The 11,015-nt window shown below is 43.0% G+C and overlaps 1 long non-coding RNA gene across 1 annotated transcript; it reads left to right on the forward strand.

Moving 5' to 3' along the window:
• Window positions 1–6,770: 6,770 nt before the first annotated feature.
• LOC134871059 (uncharacterized) lies at window positions 6,771–9,036 on the forward strand. Its single transcript, XR_010166632.1, has 3 exons — window positions 6,771–7,130; window positions 7,470–7,551; window positions 7,650–9,036. It is a non-coding gene; the product is annotated as an uncharacterized LOC134871059 (long non-coding RNA).
• Window positions 9,037–11,015: the final 1,979 nt, after the last annotated feature.

The raw sequence follows: 11,015 nt of genomic DNA on the forward strand, positions 1-11,015 counted from the left end.
AAATTAGTGTGTCCGTTACAACCCTTGTGAGCCCTCTATCCAGTTTTTTTGCTAAACTAAAGAAACAAGGGGCTAGCCATAGCCTCATAATAAACACACAGATTGGAATTTTTTTCTCCAAAAATGTGAAACAATTTCATTGATCTGTTTTTGTGTTAATGTTCCCAGACAACTTTTGAATAATCCCATCATTTAATTGAATTTGGCAATAGCTGAGAGCGCTGGGTTAGACGCAAATTGTTTTCACGCGTAACCCGTGTTTCCCACAAAAGCTTAGCGTGAACGTGGCCTAAAGAGAGTGACGGCGAGAGCATTTGCTTTGACAGCGTGTTACTACCTCTCACTTTCTTACGCTAAGGCTCTCCGAGAGTTTTTTCAGCTGTCTCCCTTTCTCTCTCTGGGATACACACACACACACACACACGAAGGTTTGTATGCAGGCTTGTGTGTACAGAAACCAAAAAAAAACTCAGATACCAGCGGCATTATGCTGAAAAAAATGGGATACACACACACACACACACACACACACACACACACACACACACACACACACAGAGTTACACACACGCACAGAAGCAGCGGCATGGATTAATGTGTTTGGCTCAACTATTTCATTTATTACTGTCGAAGGCCTTTTGTGATGAGGGCATTTTTCAGGTTGCTAACCATTATTCCCTCTAAGCCTGAGGCTCATCAAAGGACTGTGTGTTTGTGTGTGTGTGAATGTGTGTGAGAGATTTACCCAGCCTTATGGTTATGGTTATGGTCTAACCAAGTAGTCAGATTTTTTTCTTTCTATTCTTCAGGGGATTCGTGTTTCCATTTCTGACTGTACTTAATGCTCCCACCCCATTTGTCAACACAAGCCTAAGCACCTCGAAGGCCTGTTTGTTTTGCAATGAAAGGGTTTTTTCTTGCACCTCTATCATACCTTGAAATATTGCTGAGTGTGCTGTATCCATCAACACACCGAAAGTGTCCAAGAGAGGGTAAAAAAAAGAGGAAGGGAAAGACGTATAGAGAGCGAGTAACGCCACTCCTCTCTCTTTCCCCCCCAGTGTATTAAGATGTGTTTACACAGTACTCGGATCATCTACGGCACAAATTACATGCACATACAGATATAAACTCAAACCACATGGCTTGCTTCTGATCTGAATAATGGTTGGTGTTCGGTTCCGTTTTCATGGGCGTGACTTTGCCATCGCCTCGAGAGTAAATTAATTTATTGGTTTATTCTTGGTTTTAATTTTTTTGCAGAGGGACATTTGTTTTCTGGCCTGTGGGCTCATGTGTGACAGTAATGCTATAATTAATTGAAATCATTTTGGGGGTTGAAGCCCATCATCATCAGTAGCTTGGCTTCCACTTCTGCTTCATCACGCCATACAAATATCAAGTAAAATGTGTAGTACTAAAGGACTACAAGTGACCTGCATGTAACAGGTTGAACCAACTACTGAACGCAGGACGGTCATAATCAGAGTTATGAACCGTGACGGGTTCAATACCTACTGCTGTATGTTTTAACATGCATTTGAAACACAATGTATATAGTGGTGCAGAAATGAGTCCTAAAACCTGAAAATAACTTAGCATTTTACCACTTCCGGTTCCCTCATCTCGAAGTCACCTTTTTTGAACATGTTTGTGACTTCAAGCTTGAAAGGAAGTCTGTGGTTTACACATGACTAAGAGATGTTCAGTTCACCTTTTGATATCCGACTTAAGACAATAATTACCCCGCTCGTGAATGTCCAAATCTTATACGGCGGTTGCAAGCAAGCGACGAAAATATACTACAATACATCATCATGCCGACACAAGTCCGCCTTCAGCTTAGCAGTGGGGACGTGCAGCCATGCTACCGTGATGTAGTTTGTTAATAGCCTAGCCATTGCTTTTTACTTCTGGTGATTGCATATACGCATAAAAAATTAGTCAGTTAGCAATAGGGGAATAAAGAAAAAGATTCACATTCTTTTTGTCAGCTAACTCTGCACTCATGACACACACAAAGAAATTCTCATGGCACTTGCAAAGGGGAAAACCCACCCCAAACAGCACTGCCATGCAAACGGCCTCTTGGTGCAGTTGTGCTATTTGCACATATTTCAAGTAGGTAATATGCATTTATTTGGCTCAAAATTGGCTTTATTATCAAATGGTCATTGAGAGACACAACAGGACACATAAAGACTTGTGTATTTTCAGGATTGCTTTGAAATAAATTGTAAAAACATAAATGGAAAAACCAGAAAGATTTTCTGAAAAGTCGACATATTGGTAATAAAAGAGTCTGTGGTTTAAATGGGAGTCCCAACACACACAAGATAAAAAAAAAAGAAAATCTTTTATGAATTAATTTACAAGATAAAAGGCCCAAGAGTTAAAGTGGTTTCGAGTCAAGGCTCAGTCACAGAGATAGACAAACATTTCCTGTAGGGAAAGCTGTTAACATTTGTAGATACAAAATTGACCACAGATTTTAATCAACCTCTCAAACCTCCTCTGACACCGGGTCAACCAAAGCTGTACAGTGTGAGTAACACAAAGCTGGCATTCAGGCCGGCCATTCACAAGCAGTCTATTACCAAGGCCAGCAAACAAAAATGCAGTTGGTGTAACGAGCAAAAAAAACCTGGAGCCCTGAGCGATGAACAGGAGTAGGATGATCTAATGAGCTGCCTTCATTTTGCTCTTACAGGTGTCATGAGAGTCAGCTCGTGGTGTCTTTGTATGGCTTTATAACCAATGAGGAATGCAGTGGTGCAGGAATGATTCCTAAAACCCGGAAAGGAGTTAGCATCTGAACACTTTTGGTTTACTCGTCTAAGTTAAAAGGTTTTTAGTAAAGAGCCTGAAATAAGCTCTGTGGTCAACACAAGCTTAAGCTCATATTATATTTTTATCATATGACATACAAATGTGTCAGTTAACACCACTGGTAATAAAAATGGCGGTCGCTATCAAGTGGCTTAATGCCATAGCCGAACATTAGCCGCCTTTAGCTTAGCGGTGATGACGTTAGCTTTTTACTTCTGCCGATTGTCCTGCTAAACGAAAGGAGTGAGGATCATAAACGTGTGTTTGCCACTGAGGCAAAAGTCAATGAAAAATCCCATTGGCTATTTTTGGATGGGTCCAGTGCCATGCGTACTTCTGGGTTGGCCTACATAAATTAGTCATCGCTGCTCCGCTCCATACTAGTCCATTTTTGTGCACCATTTCCCCGTAGTCCATGACGATGTCTGAGGGCATACTGAAATCCATCCATCGTAAGCAAGATGGTGCCGAGGATGGCTGCCGTGTCTCGAGCGCCTCACCAACTCCACATCTTAGTGTTTTTATGGTTTTACTTTGTTGGTTGTTTTTAACTTTTTTTGCAACCTGCAAACCGCCCAAGCGAGCCCTATCATCCAATATGATAGATAACAACTTTTACACATCAGGTCGCTGGTGGACAGCAATAATCCACCACGACCTGCAAACAATGGAGAGTCTCCGTGTTTACCTGCTGGAGCTCTACCTGTGGAGCGCAGGAGGAAGAGACGACGAGGTTCCCGGGCCGGGGTCCTGGTCAGGCTGAGGAAACGTGAAAACAGGCCTCCTCCACCGAATTTACTTCTGGTAAATGTCCAATCCCTGGATAATAAACTGGAGGAACTCCGTAGCAGGATGGCATTTCAACGAGACATTAAGACCTGTAATGTTTTGGTTTTCACGGAGACTTGGCTCGACTCCATGATACCGGACGCCGCCATTGCTCCACACGGATTCTCCATTCATCGCCAGGACCGGACAATAAACTCAGAGAAGAGCAAGGGAGGAGGTGTGTGCTTCATGATTAACAACAAGTGGTGCTCAGATGTGGAAATAATTTCTTCGGACTGTTCTCCCAGCCTAGAGCACATCATGATCGCATGCCGGCCTTTTTATCTGCAGAGGGAGTTCACATGTATGTTCCGCCGCACGCTGACAACAACACAGCGCTGGAAGAGCTGCATGGGATTATCGTCAGGACAGAGACTTCTCGGGACCGACCTGTGACGAGGACAGTGCAGCTTTGGTCGGAGCAGTCTGACTCTGCTCTCCGCCACTGCTTTGGCATCACGGAGTGGTGTGTGTTTGAGGAGGACGACATAAACACACACACTGACGCGGTCATTTGCTACATCGGCAAATGCATCGATGACGTCGTGCCACGGATTACTGTACGGACATTCTCAAATGAGAAGCCCTGGATAAACGGTGAGGTCCGAGCTATTAGCAGTGCGAAAAGATAATACAGGGACAAGGTGGAGTCTAACTACAAGGGCTCCAACGCCAGAAACATGTGGTCTGGACTAAAAACAACAACAGACTACAAAAAGACAACGAGTGGTGCTGAGGAAGTGTCTGCATCCCTCCCAGATGAACTGAACACATTTTATGCACGCTTTGAGAGGCCTCGTCTGTGGAGGCACAAAAGGCCCAGGATCACTGCTCACTGGTTTTAACCAGTGCAGATGTGTGTAGATCTATGAAAAGGGTCAACACATACAGGGCTCCTGGACCTGATGGCATCCATGGCCGTGCTCTCAAGGTGTGTGCAGTTCAGCTGGCAGATGTGTTCACAGACATTTTCAATAGGTCACTGCTCCAGTCTGTAGTCCCCACATGTTTTAAAGAGTCCATCATTGTCCCTGTCCCCAAAAAGACAAAACCCATCTGCCTCAATGACTACTGCCCAGTTGCACTCACCTCCATCATCATGAAGTGCTTTGAGCGGTTAGTCAAAACTTTTATCACCTCCTCCCTCCCTGACTCACTGGACCCCCTGCAGTTTGCCTACAGGGCAAACAGGTCCACGGATGATGCCATCTCCCTCACCCTCCACACTGCCCTCTCCCACCTGGACCGGAGGAACACTTATGTGAGAATGCTGTTCATTGACTACAGTTCAGCATTCAACACCATTGTGCCCTCCAAGCTCATCATTAAGCTCAGGGACCTTGGGCTCAACAGCGCCCTCTGTGACTGGGTCCTGAGCTTCCTGACGGGCAGATCCCAGGCAGTGCGGATGGGGAACATCACATCCTCCACCTTGACCCTCAACACCGGAGCCCCTCAGGTTTGTGTGCTCAGCCCTCTCCTCTACTCCCTGTTCACGCACGACTGCGTGGCCACACACAGCTCCAACACCATCATCAAGTTTGCTGATGACACGACCGTCATCGGCCTGATCACAGACAGCGACGAGACAGCGTACAGAGAGGAGGTCAGAGCCCTGACATCTTGGTGCCAGGACAACAACCTCCATCTCAGCGTCAGCAAAACAAAGGAGCTGATTGTGGACTACAGGAAGAGGCAGAGAGAGGCACACACACCCATCACCATCGACGGGACTCCTGTGGAGAGAGTCAGCAGCTTCAGGTTCCTCGGGGTAAACATCAGTGAGGACCTGACATGGACACATCACACCAGCGTCATATCCAAGACGGCTCGACAGCGGCTCTTCTTCCTCCGTAGGCTGCGGAAGTTCAACATGGACTCCAGGATACTCTGCAACTTCTACAGGTGCACCATCGAGAGTATCCTGACTGGCTGCATCACCGCCTGGAATGGCAGGTGCACCGCCCTCAACCGTAAGACTCAGAGGGTGGTGAAAACTGCTCAGCACATCACCAGGACGGAGCTGCCATCCATGGAGGACCTCTACACCCAGCGGTGTAGGAAGAAGGCCGGTAGGATATTAAAGGATCCCCATCACCCCAGCAACAATATGTTCTGTCTGCTGCCGTCTGGCAGACAGTACCGCAGCATCCGGACCAAGACCACCAGACTCAGAGACAGTTTTATACCACAGGCTATAAGACTGCTGAACTCCTGAGCTCTGTGAATGTCTACTCAGATCTGTTCACATATCTATATATTATGCATATCTGCCATATAGATCTGTTATACGTAATATATGCATCTGTCCATACCTCCTCTTTCAACAGTGTAAAGTATTTCAATACTTTCAATGTATTCCACATATGTATATATTTCACATCCTTAAATCTTTAGTGTTGTTATTGTAAATATTCTTCTCTCTATTTATTTATCTTATTTGCACCATGTATGTTGAGCTGTTGGAGGAGCATGGGATATAAGAATCTTGAAAAAAGAATTCCAGATATGGTTCACACATTCTCCCTTAGTTCAGTGCAGGAAGGCATCTTTGTCAACAATCGAAGAACTGGAAGATAATTAAAACATATCATGTGTCCGTAGGCTTACTCATGGTGTTTGTTCAACAGGAAGGAGCGATAGATGTTTTTGGAAAGAGATCAAGTCAGGTTAGAGTTAAACACAGGAAGGTGTAAGTTGGCGTCCAAACCTCGACATTGCATCATAATTATTCGTAATAGTAATATCTAGCAAAGTGACGTGTTCATTAAATGTGAAATTTGAGGATATTTTTTATGACTTTTTTGGCTCTTACTCACATTTCACTGGTATGGCAGACGGGCATTGTGGTTTGTGATAAATATTTCCCTGGGAAATGTGCGGTATGTTGTGTGTGAGGAGACACATATACTATATGATGGTTTAATGCTTTTCCACCTATCTACACCTAATGGCATTAGGAACTCCATTGAATGCAATTTTCTGGGTCGTGTTTGATACTTCCTGCTCTTTTTGCTTCCCAAATTGTTCCAAAGTTCAATACTTATAAACAACGTTTGTAGCTGTACAATACACTACATGCTCCTCTTTAGTTTTCTAGTAACATTATAATCCTGCTAGTAATTCACAAGTTTTCAAAATGTAACCGTAATCTAAATTTTGTGTTTTTTTGAGGAACTTTGTTTTTGTATCCTGATTATTTAATCCTGTTAAATGTAATCTGTTACTCCCCATGAAAGGCTATCACAAACCTTCAAATATGAGTCTGTTTGTCTGAACATCAGTTACACTTTGCAAAGAAGCCATATTCGTGCTGCTGAGGATCTTTTTTCTATTATTAAACTGGTGAGTAATGCTGATTGACGCTGGGGGTGGAGATTGTGGGCTTCTACATCCGCCACATTTGGTACTTTAACCTCAACCCTAATGTATCGTCTCATGTTAACTGACCAGACTTCGCCACTGACACAGCTGTAAGTGTGATCTTTTATTATATTTATTATGATTTGTAATGATAATTGAACATAAATGCAATAGTTTACAGTCCTGCTATATCAGTAAGAGTTTGATGAGTTACTACCATGTATTTTCATTATAGATTCATGTCAGAAAAAGATATAAATGCATGTTTTTCAATCCGTCAGCAATGTATTTACAGCATATTTGTGACCTTTTCTGTTTGTTTATCTTCACCTTTTCTTAGCATTTCTAATTTCTGGATGGAAAATGTACCATTTATTTGCATGAGATCTACTCACTGTTTTAACAAGCAATGTAAATGTTCTCTTTATTATATGTCCATTTTCGTGCAGTGACGATAAGAAGAACCACTACGGGCGATGGCAGCAGGAATTGTATTTTTGGATGTCTTTCTGGTTCTATTTCCTGTGGCAGGTAAAGATACGCCTTGTTTTTATTGTTGTTAAACAGTTGTTGATTATTTCCCCGCAGACAGTGTTAATCAAGCATGTACATTTTGTGTTCTATTTCAGTTCAACTGTCATCCGGGTGTGTTTCCTACCACAGCCAAGACATATGTGGCTTGAAGGGCTCATATGTACTGTTTCCCTGCAGAAGAAATACTCAGCAGATCTCGAGTTCAGGATGGTCCAGAAAAGTTATCCCTAACTTGACACCTGAATCCTTGAGCCTGATGCCATCTTATTCATCTCGAATGATAAACCTTACACGTGACGCCAATGACTGCAGGATGGAACTGAGTAACTTAAGAAGTACTGATGCATCCACTTACTATTTTGTATACAACTATCGAAATAGTAATGGTGATATGGTGAAATGCAATGGTTTACCTGGTGTGATGCTCCACATTTTGGATTCTCCTGTGAGAATCGTATTAGGCAGGTTCATACAAAATCAGTATGTGCCTGTTGCAGGTTTGAACGTGATGGAGGGTCAGAATATAATGCTGACTTGTGTCCAGACCTGTTCTGCAAATCAGAAACAAAGCTCAAACTACAACTGGTACCATAACGGCAAGGAAATAAAAAGCGGAAGAGCAAACTCTCCATTTCTCATTTTGAACAAAATAAAAATAAAAAATGCAGGCAGTTACGTCTGCGTCCTGATTCACTACGAAAAATTCCCCTCGGCTGCTTTCAATCTCACAGTCCAGGGATGTCCCAAAGGCACTGTAGGGGATCCAGTCGCTGATCCTAGCCCACCCAAATCCCCCACTGGTAAACTCAAAAGCAAAAGCCTGTTTATACTCTCTGTAATGTGTGTAGCTTGTTTGTGCATTGGATTGGTAACGTCAATTACTTTGGGATTAGTGATCAGAGCGAAGAAGAGAAGATGTGCTCAACCCGGGACTCCTGACCCCAACCTGGACTCTAGATACATGCATCTGGAGAAGAACTATATGTCGACTGAATACGAGACAATGAGACCCTGCGCTGCTGCGGAAACTGTTTATGAGAACTGACACCAAAACTCTCTGGGATTTTTTAAAGCAGCCCACCATCAGTGTAATATGTAATATTCCATGTTCAGTGTTTATTTTATCATGTCTACAGTGTACTACAAGTTTTATTATATATTTATTAGTTTGGCATGTGCAGTTATGTATATCGACTGCATTCCTTCTAATAGCCAGAATTGGTTGACTCCACAAAGAAGAGCCATTGTATAGAAGTCTTCAAGAAAATGATCCTATTTATCAGAATGTATCACTCAATAAACATTTACATTGTTGTTGGTCTAATTTTGAAGTCTTTTTCAATATAGCATGATGTTCATTTTGTAAATTCAAAACGATTGACCACTAACCAATGTGTGACGCCACAGTGATGACGTCCTGCTTTTAAATACAGTTAATGCTTTGAACACAGCAAACAGTTCTCCATCGGTTAGCTTAATAGCTTGATAGCATGGCTGCAATGAATGGCACATACAACATAGCACAGTGTGTCCTGATAGCAACTTTAGAAAGTTGAGCAGGTATTCAGTCATAAACCAAAGTCTTTAACACATTCCCGTTAGGATGATTCCAGATTAAAAGTTAAAACCATCTAACAAGTTATTGCGATCCATTTGTAATCCTTTGACATATTCCAGCCTTGACAAGAGAAGTGGAGTAACCAAAAACTTTTTGTAGAATGTATTGAAGCCTCATTAAAAACATTGTTTTACCTTCTGAAATTAGGGAAGTGGTGCATATTTCATGCTCATTTCATGCTCATTTCATGACTGTGTTGTATACAAAGAGGAAAAAAATAAAACCTTAACGTAAGTCTTTGTTTCTGAGTTGTTTTTTGACAGTCTCAGCATGTCCATTTTGTAGGGACAGACAGTCAAAAACATTTGCAAAAGATTAGGATCGACCAGTAAGAAAAAGGTGTATGCAGTAGCTTAAACGCTCTACCTTTACACACATGTCATCACTGTCTTTTGCTCTTTGAGTGTATGCATGTTTCTGTACCTGCCAGCTGCTGTGTGTGTGTGTGTGTGTGTGTGTGTGTGTGTGTGTGTGTGTGTGTGTGTGTGTGTGTGTGTGTGTGTGTGTGTGTGTGTGTGTGTTTGAATACTTGTAGTTCCAGCTAATGACTTAAGTAAGCAGACATGTTCAACAACGTATTGGTGCATGTAAACATTGTACGCTGCAGCAGCCCCATCCCTCCCTCCTTCTGTTCCTCCACACTTTTATCTCCCCTCTTATCTCCTGCCCTCTAAATCTGCTCCTCCATCGCTCCTCTTCTGTCTCTACTCGCCTCTATCTGTTTATCCGTCTCTCTTCCCCGGGCTTTCAAAAATCCTTTCCCTCTTCTCTCTGTTTATTATATCTTTCCTCTCTTTCTTCCACCTCCATCGGCATTATTTATTTCTCCCCCTGCAACTCCATCTGTCTGACGGTCTGCCTGCCTTTCCAGCCATTCATCCGCCGTCACTCTGTTGCTGATGTGGTTGTGATGGAGGAAGTAAATAAACACAGCCAAAGCCAGGAATCCTAAAAGATCCTGTCTTTGCATGAATGACGGTAATTCATCACTACCTTGTCTCTGCCTTCCCTGTTTCATATGAAGGAGGATTCATCACTAATTGTAAGTCAGGCGATCGAGGAGGGAGGAAGGTTACTAGTGGAGAGGAATTATTAAATGTCACCTGTAGTTTGATGCCACCTGGGGCAGAGCTGCCATCTTTGTTTTGAGAGTGTCCGACTTCCCACTGAGGTTGGTCTTCCTTCTTGGAAACTCTGGGATTCAAAAGGGTGTCTGCATGTGAACATTAAGAGAGCACTTTGATAATATCACATTTTTAGCTCTTTGGTATTATTTGTGTCACATTAAATCAACTGTACATATGGTACTGCTCATCTTCTATCTGTGAATATGTATATAACACAAAATAAAGCGTAGCTATCACCTGGTATTGCTAACAGTGGCTAACCCGACGTGACTGCTAAAGCTGTAAACAAGGCGAACAACTTCCTGCGGGCGGTCATCTTTGTCCGACTTGTGCTACTGGAACGCAGTCAACTCGGATGTGTCGTCATTCCCAGTTCTGACATCCGACTTCCAATGGAAATATGGAAAATTTGCTGCCGGTCACATGGATGTGTTTGGTTTATTGGCAGGTATCTTCAAAAAAGAAGGAAGAGGTTGTCTGAGTGATGACTAATGGCTATCAATAGATGGTGAACAACAGAGGAAATATTTTCACCTCATTGTAGAAATCCCCCACCTAACCCTGGCTTCCTTCCTCCTACTCCCTTCACCAACCACCACCTCCTCCCCTTTTCCTTCACCCCCTCCATTACCAATTAGCTCTAAGGCCATAATGGATGTTGTTTGCCGTGTTTCCCTGTCAGCGGATTGAATTAGCGCCTCTGTGTGTGCGAGTGT

The sequence above is a fragment of the Eleginops maclovinus genome, chromosome 10 (genome assembly GCF_036324505.1).
Source record: "Eleginops maclovinus isolate JMC-PN-2008 ecotype Puerto Natales chromosome 10, JC_Emac_rtc_rv5, whole genome shotgun sequence".
Classification (NCBI taxonomy): Eukaryota; Metazoa; Chordata; class Actinopteri; order Perciformes; family Eleginopidae; genus Eleginops; species Eleginops maclovinus.